This window comes from Oncorhynchus nerka, linkage group LG21 (assembly GCF_034236695.1).
Source record: "Oncorhynchus nerka isolate Pitt River linkage group LG21, Oner_Uvic_2.0, whole genome shotgun sequence".
Lineage (NCBI taxonomy): Eukaryota > Metazoa > Chordata > Actinopteri > Salmoniformes > Salmonidae > Oncorhynchus > Oncorhynchus nerka.
In genome coordinates, this window is record NC_088416.1 from 26524925 (window position 1) to 26550839 (window position 25915).

Below are 25915 nucleotides of genomic sequence, written 5' to 3' on the forward strand. Positions count from 1 at the left end.
TCAATGCCATACAACTCTCCTTCCGTGGCCTCCAATTGCTCTTAAATACAAGTAAAACTAAATACATGCTCTTCAACCGATCGCTGCCTGCATCTGCCCGCCCGTCCAGCATCACTACTCTGGACGGTTCTGACTTAGAATATGTGGACAACTACAAATACCTAGGTGTCTGGTTAGACTGTAAACTCTCCTCCCAAATCCACATAAAACATATCCAATCCAAAATTAAATCTATTTCGCAACAAAGCATCCTTCACTCATGCTGCCAAACATATCCTTGTAAAACTGACCATCTTACCGATCCTCGACTTTGGCGATGTCATTTACAAAATAGCCTCCAACACCCTACTCAACAAATTGGATGCAGTCTATCACAGTGCAATCCGTTTTGTCACCAAAGCCCCATATACTACCCACCACTGCGACCTGTACGCACTCGTTGGCTGGCCCTCACTACATACTCGTCGCCAAACCCACTGGCTCCAGGTCATCTACAAGACCCTGCTAGGTAAAGTCCAGCGTTATCTCTGCTCGCTGGTCAACATATCTGCACCCTCCCGTAGCATGCGTTCCAGCAGGTATATCTCACTTGTCACCCCCAAAGCCAATTCCTCCTTTGGCCGCCTCTCTTTCCAGTTCTCTGCTGCCAATGACTGGAACGAACTACAAAAATCTCTGAAACTGGAAACACTTATCTCCCTCACTATCTTTAAGCACCAGCTGTCAGAGCAGCTCACAGATCACTGCACCTGCACATAGCCCATCTATAAATAGCCCAAACAACTACCTCTTCCCCTACTGTATTTCTTTATTTCTTTATTTTGCTCCTTTGCACCCCAGTATCTCTACTTTGCACACTCATCTACTGTCATATCTACCATTCCAGTGTTTAATTGCTATATTGTATTTACTTCACCACCATGGCCTATATATTGCCTTTTCCTCCCTTATCTCACCTCATTTGCTCACATTGTATATAGACTTATTTTTCTACTGTATTATCGACTGTATGTTTGTTTTACTCCATGTGTAACTCTGTGTTGTTATATGTGTCGAACTGCTTTGCTTTATCTTGGCCAGGTCGTAGTTGTAAATTAGAACTTCTTCTCAACTTGTCTACCTGGTTAAATAAAGGTGAAATAAAAACAATTAAAATATGAAAATGAGTCCAACAGTTGCAAACGAGAGTTTCTATTGGACAAATTCAGGTATGTTTATCCCAGTTTCGTTCCATTTGCTTCAGTTTAAGAAACAAATCCGCAGAATGAATACACCCCAGACCCAAACACAGTTCACTTTCATAGCAGCCACATCCAAACAGCATGATCGTTTTGCTCGTTGTAGAATTCCTTCTTGCATCTACGCACTCTCCACATTTTCCCTTTGCTTGTGGACTTCAGTGCACAACACATCAGCTGTCTGTGACCAGGCGGAAAAACTTTTCCAAGCAAAACCTTCCTATCATAATGACTAATCACTACACACAGCCTACCTACATCGTTCTAGCTACTAGAACTGACACATTAGTAAACCCGCTACAATCATGAAGCACAGCATACAGTCAGAAAGCAGTTTAGCAGTTACACCAGCAGGCCCCAGTGGCAATAAAATAATAAAAACAAAATATTACATAGCCAGCTAGCTAACATAGCATCCCTCTCTATTTGAGCTGGGTGTTTGAGTAGGCTAAACTAGCTAGCTGCATTCACAAGCTAAGTGAAAGTGAACAAAAAATAAAATAAAAATAGTTAGCTCTCTCTCCCTCTCTTTTGCTTCTCCTTCATTTTTGAAGAAATTAATTGATTGAAAACTGTCCAACTATTGTCTTTCCCTCTCTTTTAGTCAACTACTCACCACATGTTATGTACTGCAGTGCTAGCTAGCTGTAGCTTATGCTTTCAGTACTAGATTAATTCTCTGATCCTTTGATTGGGTGAACAACATCTCAGTTCATGCTGCATGATTTCTAATAGGTTGGAGGACGTCCTCTGGAAGTTGTCATAGTTTTTGTGTAAGTCTATTGAAGGAGGTGAGAACAGTGAGCCTCCTAGGTTTTGTATAGAAGTCAATGTACCCAGAGGAGGACGGAAACTAGCTGTCCTCCGGCTACACCGTGGTACTGCCCTACAGAGTGCTATTGAGACTACTGTTGACCTTCATTGCAAAACATTGTGTTTTCATCAATTATTTAGTGACGTGACTATATTTTGTATAGTTTTATCTGAAAATGACAACTTTTATAATGTTTCACTATTTTTATTTTTATGAAATTCACCGAGGTCCCCCCCTTCCTCCTCTGAGGAGCTTCCTCTAATAGCTGCACAAATTGAGCAGTTGAAACACAGGAACAAACAAATCACAGTGGAGGGATTGATTTGAATGTTCTACATGTAGGCTATGATTCCCCCACTTGGAAAACTTGTTGCCATGACGTCATTAAAACCAGCTTTGCCCACTGGGTAGCTAGGCTACTAGAGTACATACCGTTATGTAAATATGGAAACATATTGGAAACCAAGTGAGTCAAAGATCTATATACAGTAAGTTAAACATTCTCTCGTTTTTGATTTCATCAGGGACTGTATCACAGGATGCTGGTGAGGGGAGGATGGCTCATAATAACTGAAGGAATGAAGTGAATGGAATTATATCAAACACACTGAAACCATTTGTTTGATATGTTTAATACCATTCCATTTATTCCGTTCAAGCCATTTCTATGGACCCATCCTCCCAAATGAAGGTGCCGCCAACCACCTGTGCAATGTATTGTGTAAGTTTAGGCAGTGGGGGTGAGAGAGAGAGAGAGAGTGGGTTTAGAGTGAGTGGGAAGAATAGGACTGGTGTTGATCCCTAAGAATGTTGGCAGCTTCGGGATGACTGCTGCTGCTCCTCCACTGGGTCCTGGCTCTGGGATCTGGCCCTGGCTGGGTTTCTGTCTCTGGCAGGTATGTTTAACAACACTGTGATCTCACATGCCTTTCTCATATCAGACAACCCTAATTCCCCCACAGAAATGTAACACTATAGATCCCTGCTCTGGAACTCAGGCCAACCCAGTCTCTCTCTCTCTCTCACACACACACACACACACACACACACACACACACACACACACACACACACACACACACATACACACATACACACATACACACACACACACACACACACACACACACACCTGCAGCGTCCAAAGCTGTCTGGGCTTCCTGGGAAGCCTGTTCCTCTGCAGGCTTAGTCATGATATCATAGAAGATATATTTACATCTGGGATTTATAGGCAGAGGGCTGTCATTAATGCCAGGGCGCACTTTACTCTGTTCGTGTTCAGACCTGTATCGTGATAGCAAAGCCCGACTCACTGGGAACTTCCAGTCTGCTGTGTGTGTGTGGGTCTTTGATACAGTGCAGCTGTATCAAAAAACTGAAACTTACAGTATAAAGAACCCCCTCCTCACTTAACACGTATCTTCTAAACAAGAAGTTACTGGAGCAATGAATAATGTAATGCCACTGAGGGGAAAATCCACCCAGCCAAGAAATATTCTTATTAGGGATTGAAAATGGGACCAATGTGTCAGAAATTATTCTTGATCCAAATCAGTCAGGTTTCAAGACTAGTCATTCAACTGAGACTGCTCTTCTCTGTATCACGGAGGCGCTCCGCACTGCTAAAGCTAACTCTCTCTCCTCTGCTCTCATCCTTCTAGACCTATCGGCTGCCTTCGATACTGTGAACCATCAGATCCTCCTCTCCACCCTCTCCGAGTTGGGCATCTCCGGCGCGGCCCACGCTTGGATTGCGTCCTACCTGACAGGTCGCTCCTACCAGGTGGCGTGGCGAGAATCCGTCTCCTCACCACGTGCTCTCACCACTGGTGTCCCCCAGGGCTCTGTTCTAGGCCCTCTCCTATTCTCGCTATACACCAAGTCACTTGGCTCTGTCATAACCTCACATGGTCTCTCCTATCATTGCTATGCAGACGACACACAATTAATCTTCTCCTTTCCCCCTTCTGACGACCAGGTGGCGAATCGCATCTCTGCATGTCTGGCAGACATATCAGTGTGGATGACGGATCATCACCTCAAGCTGAACCTCGGCAAGACGGAGCTGCTCTTCCTCCCGGGAAGGACTGCCCGTTCCATGATCTCGCCATCACGGTTGACAACTCCATTGTGTCCTCGCCCAGAGCGCTAAGAACCTTGGCGTGATCCTGGAAAAATAACATCAAGGCGGTGGCCCGTGTAGGTTCATGCTCTACAACATCCGCAGAGCACGACCCTGCCTCACAAGGTCCTAATCCAGGCACTTGTCATCTCCCGTCTGGATTACTGCAACTCGCTGTTGGCTGGGCTCCCTGCCTGTGCCATTAAACCCCTACAACTCATCCAGAACGCCGCAGCCCGTCTGGTGTTCAACCTTCCCAAGTTCTCTCACGTCACCCCGCTCCTCCGCTCTCTCCACTGGCTTCCAGTTGAATCCGCTACAAGACCATGGTGCTTGCCTGGAGCTGTGAGGGGAACGGCACCTCAGTACCTCCAGGCTCTGATCAGGCCCTACACCCAAACAAGGTGTAGGGCCTCCCTACCACTGAGGGCCTCCCTACCACTGAGGAAGTACAGTTCCCGCTCAGCCCAGTCAAAACTGTTCGCTGCTCTGGCCCCCCAATGGTGGAACAAACTCCCTCACGACGCCAGGACAGCGGAGTCAATCACCACCTTCCGGAGACACCTGAAACCCCACCTCTTTAAGGAATACCTAGATAGGATAAAGTAATCAAAAGACCTAGATGCACTATTGTAAAGTGGCTGTTCCACTGGATGTCATAAGGTGAAAGCACCAATTTGTAAGTCGCTCTGGATAAGAGCGTCTGCTAAATGACTTTAATGTAATGTAAATGTAGAAACACTGTGCTTTGAACTGACAGGGCCTAATGAGTTTCCCACAAATAGCGTCCTCTCTGGCCCGTCACACACAACGTGGGCCCAGACACCTGTTGAAAGATTCTTTGGTTGTGGTCTGCAGAAGGGAGACGGTTTGGCCTGTGGCGTCGGGATAGTTACATACTTCAGAGCTCCAGCCTCTCCTCTCCAGTGGAGATGGTGGCCTGGAGGGGCCAGGGTGAGGAGAGGCAAACACAGCGGGTCCTTTGTGGTTTCGGGGGTCCCTGGCAGAGAGAGCAGAAATTATATTGGACAGCTCGCCTGGGGGAATGCAACTGGGACAGGGCTGGACAGGGGCCGAGCCCAAAGCCTCGCCTCCACTGAGCCGCTTAAAATGGGCCCGTTGCTCCCAACCACTTGGCATGGGGCCACAAAACTGCAGAGTCACCCCTATGGCTCCACACAGGACGCCCGGGCACAACCACAACAGCTCAGAGAAAAGGAGGGAGGGAGGGAGGGAGGGAATCAAAGAGGAAGAGGAAAACTGTGGAGGGATGAGGTGTCTCATTATCTAAGTGTGTATCATAAAGCTGGTGTTCATGTACAGACCTATGATTACACTAGCTATACACATGGTAAACAATAATCAGAAGACACTATTGTCCTAACAGCACACTGTAAGCAGTGAATGAGTTCTAGGTAATAAAACATGACATTTTATAGAACGTAGAAAGCACCTCAAGGTTAAAAATCATGACTGAAGATATATGCGCTAAGTTGTTTACAATGAGCACATAACCATTTTTTATTGCGGCCTTTCTGAATAGAGCTCTATATGAGTGCTCCCTCAAGTTCAGCCACAGGATCTATTTCTGCATAATCCCAGCCAGAAAAAAATACAAGGAAGGCATCACATGAGCTGCATCTGATTCTCCCCTGGTCCTTGTGTTTCTGTGGCTGGCACTTTCTCAGAAATCTAATGGACGGAAGCCAGCAGTGGGAAACATGTTTTGCCTCACAATTCCTATTGACTCTAGGGTCTTCAGCTGGCCTGATCAATGTTGGCTCCCATCCTTATATAGGCAATCAAATCACAACATATTGACAACCTTGTTTGTTCGTGTTTTCCCCTCTGCCTGCAGCCAATTGCTGGTCCGTTCACTGTGACGAAAGTGGCAAAACTGCAAAAACAAAGTCTCCAAAATAAAGATGAGAACATTTTGAAAGTGAAGCTGCTCAACTAATTCCAGAAAATCTTTTGAACTGCTGGGAGACATTCATTTTTAGTACGGGAATGAAAGCAGCCTGAGTTTTCCTCTCTTTGGACTGGTCTGGGGGCTATCTGTAGAGCAGTACACAATGTTGTGGCGTGGCCTGTCCACATGAATCCTCTGCATACCTATTCAGCTCTGCTTTTCACAGACACTGTGGTTCCCTCCACTGGCCCCTTGCACACACATCAGCGCCCAGGCTTCCTGCTACAGCACATACATCCCAAACAGTTAGACTCAGCCTCCGCGCTGAGCAATCTGTAACTTTACATCTAGATCAAACCTCACAAACCTCACAAACATAATCAGAGGTTAGAAATCAAAGGGACTTCCAGAGTACTTGTCTATATACCATATTTTCCAGTTTGTTGTAATTTCAGATTTGTTATGAGCTTAATGCATCCGTGTAATTTACATCGCATGAGTTTGTTATTTAATCATTTATTGACCGGGAGCAGAATTTCACAGAGCGAGGATTCGTCTGGGGTGGTTGTATGGTGATGAACTCACATGGAACTGGACTGAATGAGTCGAAACTAACGCAAATCTAAACCACACCATCACATCAGGGACCGAGGTGACTTCAGAGATGACACTTTGACCAGAGCACCTTATTGGTCTCCCTTCTTTCTATCTCACAGTCTGTCTCGGGTTTCCATGTCTGTCTAATGAACGAGTATAGAAAGAGCAGGATTTTTTTGTATTGTAAAAAATAAATCATATATCTTACTAAAAAACAAAACAAAGAGAAGAATGAATGAGCAGTCCAGTCACCACCAAAGTCAGTATTAATTGAATTTGAAGGACCACCACCCTCGTATTTGTCTCTGGATGCCCCCCCCCTTCTCTTTTCTCCTCTCTGAATCGGCATTAGCCCTATGATGTAAAGCCCACAATCATCCGTTGACACTGTGGTAGTAATCTTCAGTTCATTTCCTACTACAGTTCTCCACGAAGAGGGCATCCGAGGGTCAAGTGGTCAGTCCCCAAGCCAAAGTTTTCACAAGTCCCTCTTTGATGTCTTTGATGACCAGCGAGTAACTAAGACAACCGTATCCATGACCACCAGCAGTGAATGAGAAAGAATGCAACCAGTTGCCATAGATGTAATCTCCTGGTTCATGTCAAGGTCAGCAGACTGCCTTGACTTCCCTAACATGGAAAAACAGTCTTGCTAGTTTTGCTAATATACACAAACTGGAACATAGAATTAAAACAATGAAGATGTGGAAACACTAAACAGACAGTAATAGTTTCCAAACCTTCTTGATAAAATGACACTGCATACTGTTGATCAGATTACGTCATTCCTTGTTGAACAGTGTAGCCTAATCAGGATTGGATGAATGTAAAGATTGAAGTGCAGGGGGAAACAAGTGGAGTACATTATGTTAGTATAAAGCCAGTCATTCAGTCCTGTTGGACAAGTACCAGTCAGTGCATGTGAAGGGCCTCACATGCCTCCATCGCACCGCTAACACTGACGCACAACACTGAGAGGGCGAGATACACATTTCAGGACAAGTGGAGACAAAAGTAATGCAAAAGCAACGGTCTCCAAATGTCTCAGAGTTTCAAGTTGATTTTTGTGATAGTTACCGGAATTGTGCGACCCTTAAGTCAGTCTGTCTGTCTGAGACCTGACTGTCAGTCTGTCTGTCTGAGACCTGACTGTCAGTCTGTCTGTCTGAGACCTGGATGTGGGGTTCAAAAAGGTCAAGTCTGAACCTGAAGGAAATGCTCCTCCAGTTCATTAAAAGTACCATAAAATGTCCCCCAGTAAAACGTCCTGTGGCGTGAGGGAGACGTGGGCCTAGAAAGAGCCCTTTCTTCTCCTCCTGTGACCCCGCTGACTCCTGGTGGGGCCAGGACATGGAGGCTGTGGGAATGTACTCAGGGAGCCTTCCCACTAGGGACCTCAGTGTGAGTGAGAAACACAGATTCCAACACACACAGCCTCTCTCTCTAGTGCCATGGTCATGAGGGGGCTGTAGTGGGTACAGTATGTGTGTCCGAGGAACAGTTAATTATGTCAACTTCACTCTCTCTCATGCCCCGGCCCAGACCTCCATCAGACCACAGAGAAACAAGATCCTGGGACTCAAGACCCAGACCTCTCCAGGCCTGGATGACACCCATTGTAACGGCAGATTTCCTCTTCGTCTGAAGAGGAGTAAGGATCGGACCAAGATTCAGCGTGATAAGTGTTCATGATGATTTATTACAAACGAACTGAACACTGAAATACAAAACAATAAACGATGTGATGAAAAAACGAAAACCGAAACAGTACCGTGTGGTGACAAACACTCACACGGAAACAAACACCCACAAACCAACAGTGAAACCCAGGCTACCTAAGTATGATTCTCAATCAGAGACAACTAATGACACCTGCCTCTGATTGAGAACCATACTAGGCTGAACACAAAAACCAACATAGAAAAACCAACATAGACTGCCCATCCCAACTCACGCCCTGACCATACTAAATAAAGACAAAATAAAGGAAATAAAGGTCAGAACGTAACAGTACCCCCCCCCCAAAGGTGCGGACTCCGGACGCAAAATCTGAACCTTTAGGGGAGGGCCTGGGTGGGCGTCTGTCCGCGGTGGCGGCTCTGGCGCGGGACGTGGACTCCACTTCACCATAGTTTTAGTGCGCCTCTTAGCCCGCCTCCGTGGCCTCTTTAGAGCGGCGACCCTCGCCGCCGATCTTGGACTGGGGACCCATGCCACAGGTCCTGAATGGATGGGAGACTCCAGCAGCGCCGGACAGGCGGGAGACTCCGGCAGCTCCGGAGTGAAGGGCGATTCCAGCATCGCCGACGTGACAGGCGGCTCTGACAGCTCCTGGCTGACTGGCGGCTCTGGCGGCTCCTGGCTGACTGGCGGCTCCTGGCTGACTGGCGGCTCTGGCGGCTGCTGGCTGACTGGGGGCTCTGGCGGCTCCTGGCTGACTCAGGGTTCTGGTGGCTCAGGACAGACTGGCGGCTCTAGCAGCTCAGGACAGACGGGAGACTCTAGCAGCTCAGGACAGACAGGAGACTCTAGCAGCTCAGGACAGACGGGAGACTCTAGCAGCTCAGGACAGACGGGTGACTCCAGCAGCTCAGGACAGACGGGAGACTCTAGCAGCTCAGGACAGGAGGAAGGCTCTGGCAGCGCTGGACAGGCGGGAGCACCTGCAGGCAGAAGAAGGAGAGACAGCCTGGTGCGGGGGGCTGCTACAGGAGGGCTGGTGCGTGGAGGTGGCATTGGATAGACCGGACCGTGCAGGCGCACTGGAGCTCTTGAGCACCGAGCCTGCCCAACCTTACCTGGTTGAATGCTCCCGGTAGCCAGGCCAGTGCAGCGAGGTGGAATAGCCCGCACTGGGCTGTGCTGGCGAACCGGGGACACCATGCGTAAGGCTGGTGCCATGTACGCCGGCCCGAGGAGACGCACTGGAGACCAGATGCGTAAAGCCGGCTTCATGGCACCTGGCTCGATGCACAGCCGATACGAGGAGCTGGAATGTACCGCACCGGGCTATGCACACGCACTGGGGAAACTGTGCGCTCCACCGCATAACACGGTGCCTGCCCTGTCCCTCTCTCTCTCCGGTAAGCACGGGAAGTTGGCGCAGGTCTCCTACCTGGCTTCACCACACTACCCGTGTGCTCCCCACCAATACATTTTTGGGGCTGCCTCTCGGGCTTCCAGCCGCGCTGCCGCGCTGCCGTGCTGCCTCCTCATACCAGTGCCTCTCTGCCTTCGCTGCCTCCAGCTCTGCCTTGGGACGGCGATATTCCCCTGGCTGTGCCCAGGGTCCTTTACCGTCCATAATCTCCTCCCAAGTTCAGGAGTCTTGTGTTCGCTGCTGCTTCCCGTTACCACGCCGCCGTGAAAAAGACCCTCCCCTTCTGATTAGGTTTTGCGGCCGGAGTCCGCACCTTTGTGGGGGGGTACTGTCACGCCCTGACCTGAGTATTTTGTAGGTTTATGGGGGTGTTTACCATCTAGGTGTTTATGTATGTCTATGGTTGCCTAGATTGGTTCTCAATTAGATGCAGCTGTTTATCGTTGTCTCTGATTGGGAACCATATTTAGGCAGCCATCTTCTTTGGGTATTTCGTGGGTTATTCTGTCACGATCGTCGTAGTGAGGAGACCAAGGCGCAGTGTGATATGAATACATGTTCTATATTTAATGAAGAAAGAACACTGAAACAAACTTACAAAACAACAAACGGACGTGACGCTGTCTATGTTTAGTTGCCTGTGTCTGCACATTTAGATTATATAGCGTCAAGTTTGTTGTTTTGTAAGTTTGTTTCAGTGTTCTTTCTTCATTAAATATAGAACATGTATTCATATCACGCTGCGCCTTGGTCTCCTCACTACGACGATCGTGACACCCATCCACCATCCAGCCCAACCTCCAACTCATCCAGGGTAGAGGGATTGAATGGCGGATTCAACAGCAGAGGGATGAGGGTGTGGCAAAGGGGAGGTGTTATCCTAACATTCTCTCAAAGCACATAGAGAAATCATGTGTCTCAACTCGCTCAGCTTTCCACTTTAGTTCCAAAGTCCTGTGAACCTGATGTTTTTCTTGTTGGAAATGAACATCCCACATGAGCGCTACAGGTGAGAACTAACTGTAGGCCCTCAACATGTAGTTCATGACTGAATGACAGTCCATATCGACATTGGGGATGATATGTGCAGTTAGAGGAGAACATTCCGACATGACATGCTGTATACAGAGTCTTTGGGGTTGGTTTCCTGTCAGGGAAAAGGGCCCTGGATTCAATCCCTCCTACTGCTGCCTGCTGCAGAACATTTGGAAGGATTTGACAGGATTCCAAATCCATGGCCTGATGTATGTGAGTTGAGCTCATTCCATCACAATGAAGTCACATGTTCTTGGGGACTCAGCTTATCACGCTCTGCACAACATGCTGTCACATTGGTACAGTATACAAAATCCACATCAAGTTATCCTCATTAGCAATAATTGAACAGAATTTCCATGTGTTCCAACTTTGTGCATTTGCAGTGTGCCAAAGACAGACCATAGAGACACTGGCAGAGTGGAACAAAATGGCTGGGAGAGAAAACACATCTGGACCAACATTGTACTCTAAAGCACACGGCAACATGTCCCCAACATGCCAAGCGTTTGTGTGTATCCGTCCGTCCAGCCATGGATTTGGTCTAAATCCCACAACGTAGGCTCTCCTCAGCCTGATGGATGTCATCGTTGACTCATAAGGGACCATCAGCCCCCACAACCACAGCGGCAGGCTGTGTGGAATTGTGGCTTCGCCGTTCAGCACTGCACTCTGTTCCTCTGTCATGTGAATGGCATGTGGCGAGCTCGGCTTTCCTGAAGGACCTGCCATCTAATGCTAAACCTCCATCGCCAGTGTGGCACTGTGCTGTATGCTCCCCTCCTCCCGCTCCCTGGCACGGGCTCCCCAATGCTAATGCTGGTCAAATCTAGCGTGCACTAAGTTGGGATGATAAGGAGGGGGGAATGTTGTGTGTCATTGAGCCAAGGCTTTGAGACCTACATCATTTACTCTCATATGTTGCTTAATAGGGTCCTGTTATATTCCCATAATTTGTTCCTGTTGACAACAGACTTTATAGGAGAGAGATCGGTTTACTACAGCCATCTGGCCTCAATCCCTGAATAACAGCTCAGAGTCCATGTTGGATGTTTGATATATTTTTTCAAGTGTAAATACAACATTTTATGATAATTACAATTAGCAGGAACTACTGTGTTATGACTTCCTTCGCAGAGTGAATCTAAAAGCCCACAGAATAATTATTCAGCCTTGAATCAGAAGGCCCAAACCCAGGCCCAAACAAAAATGTTCAAACCAACTCAAGGTTGGATTACCAGATCCGTCTCCCTCTCTACTCTGACCACAGAGAGCTGCCTGGGCAGAAAAGGAACTCTCCCCTCTGCAGGAAGTGTTATTAAAACTGCTCCTTTGACAAGCACAGGAGTGTATCTAAGAGAGAGGGACTGGACCTCTGGTTCTAATCATGGCAGGTCTGGCTGTTTGTTTAGTGAGCAGAGCCCTGCCTGGCCTTGCTGGGGATCCAGCCCCGCTGGCCTGGGTGGAGCAACTACATCCAGATGCCTGTTAATTGGCAACGCAAGCCAGTGCTGCCCGGTCCCATCCCATGCTCCTCTCTGGTGCTTTTAGTAGCCGATCTGTGTCGCTCCACAGAAGTCTGAAGTACTTTCCTGTGCCCTGTTCATCTTCATGTAGGCTGCGTTCTGTGGTTGTTCAGTGAGCCCATGTGTGTGTTTTTAGGGTGAAGTGACTCCTCACGGTTCTAAATAATTAGAACTATACTTGAAATTATCTGGTCAAAAAAATGGGAAGAAAGTCTGCTTTAATACCATGCACTTCAGGACTTTTCATGAGACAGAACATGAACCATGGGGTGACGGGGTAGGTTAGTGGTTAGAGCGTTGGACTTGGAACCGGAAGGTTGCAAGATCGAATCCCTGAGCTGACAAGGTACCAATCTGTTGTACTCCCCCTGAACAAGGCAGTTAACCCACTGTTCATAGGCTGTCATTGAAAATAAGAATTTCTTCTTAACTGACTTGCCTAGTTAAATGAATGCAAAAATATATTTAAAATGTGGAATTTGTCATTATTACGGGGAAGGTTATTCTACTTTCTGGAATCGATCCATAAAAAGGCAGGCCTCTGGTGAGCAGTCTTAGAAAACCATGATGTATTATTGCCCAAGGTCTGCAGTGTGCCTCACTTCATGGTGTGTTTTCTCTGTTTGAAGAAGCGGGGAAGCATGGAGGGGGAAGGAGCCACCGGAAGCATGGAGGGGAAGGTGCCACGGCATTTCTCTGAGAGTCCCTGCTGTACATAATAATACACACGCACTCTTTCTCACGCCCCCCACACACACACACACGAGCCCTCTCAGCAGTTTATTTATCTGTGTTTTCTCGGCAGGGGAGTTTCAGCTGGATGCAGCAGCCAACTACATAGAAATAAAAGGACTGTCAAATTGCTTTGTCTCTGATGGGACTTTACAACCTGTCTGCTCCCTGTTCATTGTGGCAGAACACTGTAATTACATCCAAATGAAAGGCCAAGAATGCCCATTCATTCAAATAATAAACATGCAGTCATTATACCCTTTGGCGCTTGCATCATCTGAAAGCCTGGGGAGGATACCATAAGGATTATGAGAGATGTGATATAGACAGACATGGTGACGCCATTTTTTATATTCATTGTCACGTTCAGAGGCACGAGATTAAATCAATTCTAATGAAACAGTCCTCAGTCTGTCTGCCTGTATAGTACAATGGGAGGTTGGCACAAAAGGCTCATATGATATGAACCCCCACAAGACTTGGAAAGCGTAACAGTAAGACAATCATTACACATAATGACGCCATATTATTTACTCTAAATCTGGAAATACAATGATGCCATGACATCTTGCATCGATGGACAAGAACTCATTTGCACAATGATTTATTGTTTTGGCCGGACTTCAATAGTCAAACTACATAATCATGAACTTTAGGATGATGTGAACTGCAACAAAGAAGGGGGGTGGAGTGCTTATATGTTTTCTCTTGAACAATGGAGCAAGAAAAGTTCAACTGGCATTTCGTGGTTTGAATCCAACAGATGGATTTTAGGGCCTTTAGGAATCAGATGAAGAAACTAAAAGCATTTATTTTCTGTAAGTAATTACAGTAAAGCATCTCCTGACAGGAAGCAGAGTGTTATGTAAGGCTGGTTCTGTTCCAGTCACATATGCATACAGATTTGATAGTGAATTTGAGCATTGCATTCTATTCTGGAGACTGAAAGTTAATAAGAATATGTTTACTCAGAAAGAGAGTGAAAGAAGGAGGGAGAGAGAGAGAGAGAGGAGTTGGTTTGGATATTGTTTTTAATGCACACGCGCAGCAGGGAACGCCATTTTATCAATGTTTAGAGTTCAATGTAGTCCCCACTATCTCCCTGCAAACTTGTCCTCAGTCAACCACATACATCCTCCAACACACCACATACATCCTCCAACACACCATACATCCTCCAGCTTAAATCCCACAGAATAAAACTTCATCTAAGCAAAATCCCGCTTTAGTCTGTACCTATAATTTAAAATTATTCCATCACACTCTCAAAAAACATCTTTAATAACGGAATCATGACAAAGAGAATTTACGGCCTGTAACAGCCCTTTCCAAACCACTCTAATATAAATGCACTTAAATGTCATCAGAGGTTTGTGGATATGGTGAGTGGTGGTGGAACAGTGTATGCCTCCAGTCCCCACTATCTCCCTGCCAAACCTCTCTCACACCACATACATACCTCCCCACACCACATACATCCTCCAACACACCACATACATCCTCCAACACACCACATACATCCTCCAGCACACCACATACATCCTCCAGCACACCACATACAACCTCCAACACACCACATACAAACTCCAGCACACCACATACATCCTCCAGCACACCACATACAACCTCCAACACACCACATACAACCTCCAGCACAACACATACATCCTCCAGCACACCACATACATCCTCCAGCACACCACATACATCCTCCAACACACCCTCCACATACAACCTCCAGCACAACACATACATCCTCCAGCACACCACATACATCCTCCAGCACACCACATACAACCTCCAACACACCAACAAACAACCTCCAGCACAACACATACATCCTCCAGCACACCACATACATCCTCCAGCACACCACATACATCCTCCAGCACACCATCCTCCAGCACACCACATACATCCTCCAGCACACCACATACAACCTCCAACACACCACCTCCATACAACCTCCAACACCACATACATCCTCCAGCACACCACATACATCCTCCAGCACACCACATACATCCTCCAGCACACCACATACAACCTCCAACACACCACATACAACCTCCAGCACACATACAACATACATCCTCCAGCACACCACCACATACATCCTCCAGCACACCACATACAACCTCCAACACACCACATACAACCTCCAGCACAACACATACATCCTCCAGCACACCACATACATCCTCCAGCACACCACATACAACCTCCAACACCACATACAACCTCCAGCACAACACATACATCCTCCAGCACACCACATACATCCTCCAGCACACCACATACAACCTCCAACACACCACAAACAACCTCCAGCACAACACATACATCCTCCAGCACACCACATACATCCTCCAGCACACCACATACATCCTCCAGCACACCACATACATCCTCCAGCACACCACATACAACCTCCAACACACCACATACAACCTCCAGCACAACACATACATCCTCCAGCACACCAAACTTTTATGACTGTTGAATACCAACTGTCAATCACTTAGATCCGGTATTTTCAGGTAGAGATACCTCGGGAATCAACTGCTCTCTATCCCTCTCGATCGAGCATTCTTCTCTCTGTCTGCCAACACAGACCAGACAAGTATGCATGCAATGGATTATGGGCGTTGTAGTTAATTACCATGTTTTCTGTGCTAAACAAAAATATTGGCCTGTTGGAAACAACAACCCGCCTACATCGCACAGTTCGGGCTTGATCTGATTTATCTCTCAAGAAAGAAAACACAATGGAATTCAAATAATTGAACGGAAAATAACAGACATCTGGGTTAATCGCTTAGCACTAGTTAGGGCCACTACAGAATCCGAGCTACTATGTCAAAGGGAATTTATAGCCGTATATGGATAGACATGGTTTGTGTACATTTCCAGTTACATTGACAGTCTGTATATTTTTCTCTAATGATTTTAACTGAAGCACGTCCAGTGTATTTAGTTTAGTCACATGTTTTGGCTGTCAAGGGAATGCTGTGGCTGATGTGTAAAAACAACCTCTCTCTCTCTCAGTATATGATACTTCAGGAGGCCATAGATCCAGATACCATCCAATCCCTTCCATGTGTTCACTATAAACATGTGTGTGCTGTGCCTCACCCACCTCAACATGACATCACCAGACTCACTCACACAGCTCATCCCTCTCCCATTGGAACCAGTGGAGCTGAACAGTACACACACACATGCAAAACACACTGGCACATACATACACAGAGACACACACACACACACACACACACACACACACACACACACACACACACACACACACACACACACACACACACACACACACACACACACACACACACACACACACACACACACACACACACACACACACACACACACACACACACACACACAGTCCAGAGCTCTACAGAACAAGACAAGCAAAATAACCTGTAGTAACCAGTGGTCTAAACACTAAGATGCCGTTACAGGGAAAGTCTGCACAGGAGGCAAAGTTTGTAGCAAAGAGGAAACCAAACAGAATCTAGAGGTGCCGGTAATACATTGGCTGACAAGCGTCTGCATCTCCCAGAAAAACCTCTGCGGTCATTCAAGAGCTCCCTTAAAACATGGCTTCCAGGCAAGCGCAGCCGCCTCAGCACTACCTCCACACAAACCTCCCAGAACGCACTCAAAGGTAGCCAATAAACAGACATAGCGGAGAGTAGAGTAGAGAGAGAGGGTGCCTAGGGAGGGCTGGGATCAGCGTGAGATCTGATGAGGCCAGACAGACAGAACCATGTTGGGTTGCACTGGGAGGGCTACGGGAGGTTTGAACGGAGGCCGACCCTGTTCAGCCCTGTTTGGTGTCATAGTTGATATCTGTTTGCTTTAGGGAGGGGGATCTAGGAAAAAGCAGTGAGGAGAGAAGTAAGGGGGACTATAGGAAGGGAGCAGGCTATGCTGTTGATAGGGACTTGCCTCACAGGGAGGCAGCCACCACAAGAACAATGGAGATTAGGATGGCTTCAGTGGGGGCCCATAGAGGGGCGGCAGTACGGTCCAAAACACAGTGGGATGGGGAGAGGGAGGAGAGGGGGAGGAGGTGGTGTATTGCTAAAAGTACACCACCACTCCCACACAGACGAACCAATGGGATTTCTGACCTTTACCCACCGCATAGACAACATAGACATGCCCTGTTCTGTGTTTATTTATTGAGATGCAACAGATGACAAACAAACAGCCAACTGTCTTATAATCTGCTATGCCATAGGGAGGTAATGGGACTAAAATCTGTCAAGTCATAAGTTGGTTTCTTAATATGTTTTGGTTTTCAGCCACATGCAGCGTATAACACTTTGGTTGAACTGGAGTTGAACACCATGTGGCTGAGACAAAATGGCCATTGTTTAAGAACGTCAGTCTTTTGCTTTTATAGTGTGCCCAGTGATAAATGCATCCCAATGAGGTTGAACAGAGACCAGTGGTGCTGTTTTTTTGTTTTTTTAAAAACTTCTCCTTCGGCCCCATCTGTTTTGCTTGGCCGTGTGAGAGAGGAGAGGCAGGAGGCAGAGAGCTCAGGGCTGTTCCGGTGCATGGTGTGTGTGTGTGTGTGTGTGTGTGTGTGTGGTAGTCTAATGATTAAGCTGTGCAGGAACCATTAGAGGAGAGCTGCCCACACCACCCACTGTTGACAGGATGTGTACTCGGTGGTCATCTCCCTCCTACCTCTCCCTCCTCTACTCCCTCTCACATCCACTTTACCTTATCTGCAAGCCTTATTTGAAGGGGGATATGATCTTCCCTGACTTAAGCACATTTGAGTGAGGTTGGGAGTCAGCAGCAGGCACGTGCTCAGATAGGGCTCTACCTGAGCAGAGCACATGCCCCTTTGCCCTTCCAGTCCCCAAAGTGGCCGTTTGGGTGGTGGTAATATTTCCCCCCAAAGTCTTTGTTGTTGGTGTTTTTGTTGTTCTGAACACACTGCCTGCAGTTCGTGGTTAAAGTTGTTGAAAATGGCAGATTTGGTCATTGATAAGCGCCATACATCTGTTGCTGTGCCCTTGAGCAAGGCACTTAATCCTAATTGCTCCAGGGATGCTGTACAATGGTAGCCCCACTCCCTGTTGGTGTCTCGGGGGGGGTTGGCAGATGCAAATAAATGTATTTGCATTATACATTTGTGTGAACAGGACAAATATAAGAACCCCCCCAAGTTATTCGAGTTATGAAATTACTTTGAGACTCAGGGTTATTTATTTATGTCATTTAATTTTCCATTAAGATGTGACCATTTAATGTAACTGAATAATCAAAGTAGCCTAATATTTGCTCAACAAGTCTGTGACCGCAATTGGGATTTTTGTTTTTTGGGGTGTTCTTTTTTTAGTTTGAGCACAAATGCCCCCAAACGGCTTTTCACAGCCATGGTCAGTGGGCTTTAACAAACGGCTCGTCAAGCATCCTTTCTTGTTGTCTACAGCTAACTTGGAGGTCATACCTGCTCTAAAAACAAGTCACTTACAATTCAGCTTCTCTCCTCTCTACTGCATCTGTACTTAGAGCCAGAAGAGATTCCACCGGGCTGGTGAACTGCATAATGTACTAAAGCTGAGCTGAAGCGCTTTCAACTTTTTAGAAAAATATTGGCCCAGGAATGCAGATTAGCCTCTGGTTGAAGCTAGTTATATAAAATAATAGTCCTGTGCCTGTTCAGGAAGCAGAAACAGAAGCTTTGTGATGAAAAGCCTTGATGGGATGACAGGGGTCAATACACACCAGTCAATTCATAACGGCGGGGGAATAAACGCAAGGTACTTCATCTCAGGACAGGTCGTTCACGACTGCTCTGTTTTAGTAATAGCATCTATGGTAAATACTGATACTGTCATGAGGCAGCAGGGATTTGTAGCAAATACTGTTTTGTCTTTTTGTCTGTCTTTTGTCCGTCTGTCCTTCTTTTATTGTGAGGGCATTATGTGGCCAGGTTTTATGTTTAATGATGCTATTGAGGGGCACATAAAGAGTCAACGCCTGGCAGTATGGTGATTGGTTTACAATAGGCTGTATTACACTCTTTTTGAGCTGCTCTTTTCCTGTAATACATACTCTATTGTATATGTGACCCACTTCAGAGTCCATGAATGTGGGTACTGCTGTGTAAACATAACCAGCCCACAATGATATCTGATAGGACTGTGAAACACATGATGGTTTTCTCCATTTGCAGTAATAGTTCTGCACACTAATGGTTGCAACTTGGGAGGTATTTCACTAGTTAGACCTACTATTTGGTGCACCACAATCTCTGCATGCAGAGAGTAAGTACTTGGACATACACTACCGTTCAAAAGTTTGGGGTCACTTAGAAATCACCATGTTTTTGAAAGTAAAGCACATTTTTCGTCCATTAAAATAACATTGAATTGATCCAAAATACAGTGTAGACATTGTTAATGTTGTAAATTACTATTGTAGCTGGAAACGGTAGATTTTTTTATGGAATACCTACATAGGCGTACAGAGGCCCATTATCAGAAACCATCCCTCCTGTGTTCCAATGGCACGTTCTATTGCTTCTTTAGTACAACAGTCTTCAGCTGTGCTAACATAATTGCAAAAGGGTTTTCTAATGATCAATTAGCCTTTTAAAATTATAAACTTGGATTAGCTAACACAACGTGCCATTGGAACACAGGAGTGATGGTTGCTGATAATGTGCCTCTGTTGATATTCCATAAAAAATCTGCCGTTTCCAGCTACAACAGTCCTTTACAACATTGACAATGTCTACGCTGTATTTCTGATCAATTTGATGTTATATTAATATATAAAAAAATGTGCATTTCTTTAAAATGCAAGGACATTTCTAAGTGACCCCAAACTTTTGAACTGTAGTGTATATCCCTCATCAATTGTGGTCTTTTTCTTTTTGGGTCCATAGTGTGGGCAATAACGATGACTATGACCAAAACATGGAAGTATTACATACTCTGATCATAATAACAGCTACATGCATATCAACCCCACTATTCCCGGGAAAAGGAGGACGTTACAGTACATGGTCTCTTTTGCACTTCGTATTTTTTTTTGCACAGCAACAGGTGTCAGAGAGGATGGTGTCAGAACATGATATTTTTTCCAGGAAGAGATACCTTTGAATTTAAAGCCACCTACATTTCTTGGGAAACAGTCATTCTTGTACTTTGTTCTTAGTCATAAATTGAAAACATATGCTCAGGGAATAACATTTGTGCCAGAACAAGATTGTATCTGAAGGATGTAGAGGGTTTATTTAAAAAAAACGAAGATAATCTCCATTCAGATTTGATTAGTTGAACTTGAAGCATAAAGACTGCAATTGTTGATTTACAGATAAAAACCTTGTGCTGCAGGATTTTGAAGGTGGACAAGCTCAACTGTGTACAATACATAACTAGTTGTGCTAGTCCCTAAACCTGTCCAGTACAATTGTGTGTGCGTGCTCATGCATGTGTGTGTGTGTGTGTGCATTCATGCATGTTTGTGTGTTTGCTGTGCAAAGCTGAGGAGGAGGAATGGCCCCCTCAGTGTGTGACAGGCAGTAGACAGAGCAGGGCTTGTCACTGCTGGCGTTATCTGATGAAGGGGCCCCATGGCGTCTCAGGGTTGGTAGTGGCAGGGTAGGAGGTTAGGGGAGGGAGGGAGGGGGCCTTTCTGCTCCATTAAGGCTGCTGCAGGATACCCCTCAATATTACTCCACTGTGAAGGGCGCCTTCCACCCCTCTCTAAAAGCCTTTCATCTCTGATCATGGAGTGCAACACAAACAGAAAAGAAAGATTAAAACATTGGTAGTACACACGAGCAGGCCCGGTCAGGCGCAGACTATGTCACTTCAATGGTAAAGTGAAACCACAGAGATCAATAATATCATCAAAAGTTGAGCAGATCTTTTATTTAGCTACACAAGTCAGTTAAGAACAAATTCTTATTTACAATTGTCACGTTCTGACCTTAGTTCCTTTGTTTTGTCTTTTGTTTTAGTATGGTCAGGGCGTAAGTTAGGTGGGTTGTCTATGTTAGTTTGTCTATGATATTCTATTTATGTGTTTGGCCTGGTATGGTTCTCAATCAGAGGCAGCTGTCAATCGTTGTCCCTGATTGAGAACCATATTTAGGTAGCCTGTTTTCCATTGTGTTTTGTGGGTGGTTATTTTCAGTCTTTGTGTGTCTGCACCAGACAAAACTGTTTCGGTTGTTTCTTTGTTATTCAGTGGTCAGTTTCTTCATTAAATAAGAGAAACACTTACCACGCTGTGCTTTGGTCCTCTCCTTCATCCAACAGCCATTACAACAATGACAACCACTGAACAACTTCCTTGTCCAGGAGCAGGATGACAGATGTTTACCTTGGGGATTTGATCTAGCAACCTTTCCATTACTAGCCCAACACTCTAACCACAAGGCTACCTGCCACCCCCGGATACAGGTTGGCATCACTTGTAACTTAGTGACGAAAGAATGACACACAGGCATGTTCTACTCTGTAGGCAACACACTGTAAAAAAACAACTGTTTTTACAGTAACTTACTGTCAGCCAGTAAGTTAGGAAGGAATAGTATGTTACCATAGTATGTTACCGTAGCGTATTTGACAGTATCCAATGTTACTGTAATTGATTTACAGTACTGTGGTGAAGTTGGCCGTTACTGGGCACATAAAAACGTCAGGAACAGTTTTACTCCAAAAATGTATTGTCAATAAATAGATAAATACAAACAGCTTATTAAAATCAGGCTAAGAGCTAAAAGACTAAAACAAAGATGAAAAGGTAAGAGCATCAGATCAAGCACACATGGTTTCCTCTATCCTTGCTTCCAAATGTAACGGAAGCCTCCCTATTGGTGGCGATTTTGACTAAGACACACCAATAGCGTTTACTGGCCGAGTGTACTTAGCACCTCTGAACATAGTTTGCAAACCTACTGCGCACCGAATTTCCATGTAGAATCGGGGGGGAAATGTCGGCAGTCAGGCGTCTAGTGCCATGTGTGTGAGCCTTTGGTGAGGAGGCAACAAGAAGTGGAAGTGCAAAGTCCAGGTTGGATGTTTATTTACAGCGCAGGAGTAGCTAACTGGGGTGGCAGGTAGCCTAGTGGTTGGAGCACTGGGCCAGTAACTACAGTGGGGCAAAAAAGTATTTAGTCAGCCACCAATTGTGCAAGTTCTCCCACTTAAAAAGATGAGAGGCTTGTAATTTATCATAGGTACACTTCAACTATGACAGACAAAATTAGCAAATTATGGTGGAAAATAAGTATTTGGTCAATAACAAAAGTTTCTCAATAGTTTTATATACCCTTTGTTGGCAATGACAGAGGTCAAACGTTTTCTGTAAGTCTTCACAAGGTTTTCACACACTGTTGCTGGTATTTTGGCCCATTCCTCCATGCAGATCTCCTCTAGAGCAGTGATGTTTTTGGGCTGTTGCTGGGCAACACGGATTTTCAACTCCCTCCAAAGATTTTCTATGGGGTTGAGATCTGGAGACTGGCTAGGCCACTCCAGGACCTTGAAATGCTTCTTACGAAGCCACGCCTTCGTTGCCCGGGTGGTATGTTTGGGATCATTGTCATGCTGAAAGACCCAGCCACGTTTCATTTTCATTGCCCTTGCTGATGGTAGGCTTTGTTACTTTGGTCCCAGCTCTCTGCAGGTCATTCACTAGGTCCCCCTGTGTGGTTCTGGGATTTTTGCTCACCGTTCTTGTGATTATTTTGACCCCACGGGGTGAGATCTTGCGTGGAGCCCCAGATCGAGGGAGATTATCAGTGGTCTTGTATGTCTTCCATTTCCTAATAATTGCTCCCACAGTTGATTTCTTCAAACCAAGCTGCTTACCTATTGCAGGTTCAGTCTTCCGCCTGGTGCAGGTCTACAATTTTGTTTCTGGTTTCCTTTGACAGCTCTTTGGTCTTGGCCATAGTGGAGTTTGGAGTGTGACTGTTTGAGGTTGTGGACAGGTGTCTTTCATACTGATAACAAGTTCAAACAGGTGCCATTAATACAGGTAACGAGTGGAGGACAGAGGATCCTCTTAAAGAAGAAGTTACAGGTCTGTGAGAGCCAGAAATCTTGCTTGTTTGTAGGTGACCAAATACTTATTTCCCACCATAATCTGCAAATAAATTCATTAAAAATACTACAATGTGATTTTCTGTATTTTCTTTCTTCTCATTTTGTCTGTCATAGTTGAAGTGTACCTATGATCAAAATTACAGGCCTCTCTCATCTTTTTTAAGTGGGAGAACTTGCACAATTGGTGGCTGACTAAATTTTATTTTTGCCCCACTGTAAATGGTTGCTGGATCAAATCCCCGAGCTGACAAGGTAAAAATATTTTGTTCTGCCCCTGAACAAGGCAGTTAACCCACTGTTCCCTGGTAGGCCGTCATTGTAAATAAGATTTTGTTCTTTACTGACACGCCTAGTTAAATAAAGGTTAAAGAAATAAAAACTGTACATTTATACAAACAAAATGACAAAAAGAATGTAGACAGGTAATAAACTGGTAATAACTGAAAATAAATCAAAGGTTGCGCTCAATAAATCAAACAAACCGCCAAATAACAGCAGCACAAAATGACAGGGTTTAAGTATAATCCCATCAGGCCTCACCTCGGACTGTACCCTTTTCAACCAATCACAAATCAGTGTTACAATTATCTTCAATTAAAGACATGAAATGCGCTTGGGGGTATCATCTTTAACCCTATGTAACTTTCTCACTCATCATTATTCACAATTTATTCAGAATTATCCGAAATCATGCACATTAATATAGAAATGTTCAAATATATTCTATTCTTATTTGCATTAAAGGTGACTCCAAAATTACACAATACATTTGTTTTTGACTAAGAATAAATATGACATTGCTTCAGAGGATTTGCTTTGATTTTGTTGCCTGTGTGCTTTTCGTTTAACATTCTATTTTGAATATTCACAAATACAGTAAGTGAACGGCTACTGTGTTTTACGTAGCATTTTTTACAGTAATGTTCAAAATATTAAATATTTCCTGGCTGTTTATTTTTTTCCCCCACAATGCAATGTTATTTAAGGTAATCTACGGTATTCAACTCACAGTATGTTACTGCTGATTATATAGTTTTATAAACTGGGTGTTAAAACCATGAATGCTGATATATCAGACCGTATACCACGGGTATGACAAAACATTTATTTTTACTGCTCTAATGACGTTGGTAACGACTTAATAATAGCAATAAGACACCTCAGTGATTGTGGTATATGGCCAATATACGATGGCTAAGTGCTGTATCCAGGCACTCTGTGTTGCGTCGTGCGTAAGAACAGCCCTTAGCCGTGGTATGTTGGCCATATCCACACCTCCTTGTGCCTTATTGCTTAACTTTACCATGACAATTACAGGATTCCCCCCAAAATTGTGTAGGGTACTACTCTGTATATGAGTCTCTGTGGGTCCAGAGAAATAGACAGAACTCTGGAAAAGCATTACTCTGAAACCCTACGTCCTACTCCGAGTCATCGATAGCTAAGCACATCCAGGGAAGGGATAGGCAGGCATTTGAGGTAAGTGGAGCATTTAGAGAAAGAAACGACAAAAGAGAATAGCCTCAGAATGCCTCGCTTTACAACGCTGCTCTGCTTCTCTAGAGCTCCAAAAGCCTTCTGACTTCACTCTTCCTCCTCAGCTCAGACTGACTCCAGAGCGTCACAAAATCACTGCAGAGGTCATGTGCATCTATCAGCCTGAGGATGTCTTGCCCTGTTTATTGCTGACAAACGTCATTAGCATTTCCTCCCCCTGCTGTCATTCGTTCCCTTCCACAAACATCCTGCACCAATCAAATTCCCCACACTTCAGATGCAGGGTTACAGGCACAACTCTGCTGCGCTGCTAGTTACTGAGACGGACCGTGCATAAGAACACAATTTCACGCAGAGATAAGAAAAAAGTTGTAAATGGTCAGATTGCGAAGAGTCACTGCCATTCACACACTTCCTGTGTTGCCTCTCTGCTCCTCTCCCTTTCTGTCCTGGTTCTGGACATACTGTATAGACACAACAGTAGAGTAGGTTACCACCTTTGAGGCCTTTGTCCATTATGTAACAGACTGATAATAATCTTCCCAAACAATACAGCTTCTATTAAAAGCACAACTATTATGTTCGGCACAACATGACAAATCAGTGCCTCTTGCATTCTCAATAAACACACCATCACTGCTGAACTAAAAGCTTTTCTGTTTATCTACAGGGGCTTTAACATGGTCCAGCTATACATCAGCTGCCTATTGGCAAAATGTTAGTAATGTTGATGAAGTCTGAAATATTCAGAAGCCATGCTCTCTGTTAGGCTAATGAGAAGCTTGTGGGGAAGCACTGCAGAACCGAACACTACAGTAAGCGAAAAAATCTCTCTGTTCCATATGGATGAGATGAGGAGGAGAGCCAAATTATGCAATTGTCAGGTTTCAGAATGAATTTGCCGCATTATAGCGGTAGCTAGCTGATCTCCATTAACACTATAGCTTGATTTCCATTAAATAGCTTTGTTTTCCACAACAACATCAGAGGGGTGTTAAAAGCTTCGGCGGGAGACTGTTTATGACTCCTGTGTAAATGAATGCTAAAAGCTCTGGCAGGAGACGGTTTATGACTCCTGTGTAAATGAATGCTAAAAGCTCTGGCGGGAGACGGTTTATGACTCCTGTGTAAATTAATGCTAAAAGCTCTGGCAGGAGACGGTTTATGACTCCTGTGTAAATGAATGCTAAAAGCTCTGGCGGGAGACTGTTTATGACTCCTGTGTAAATG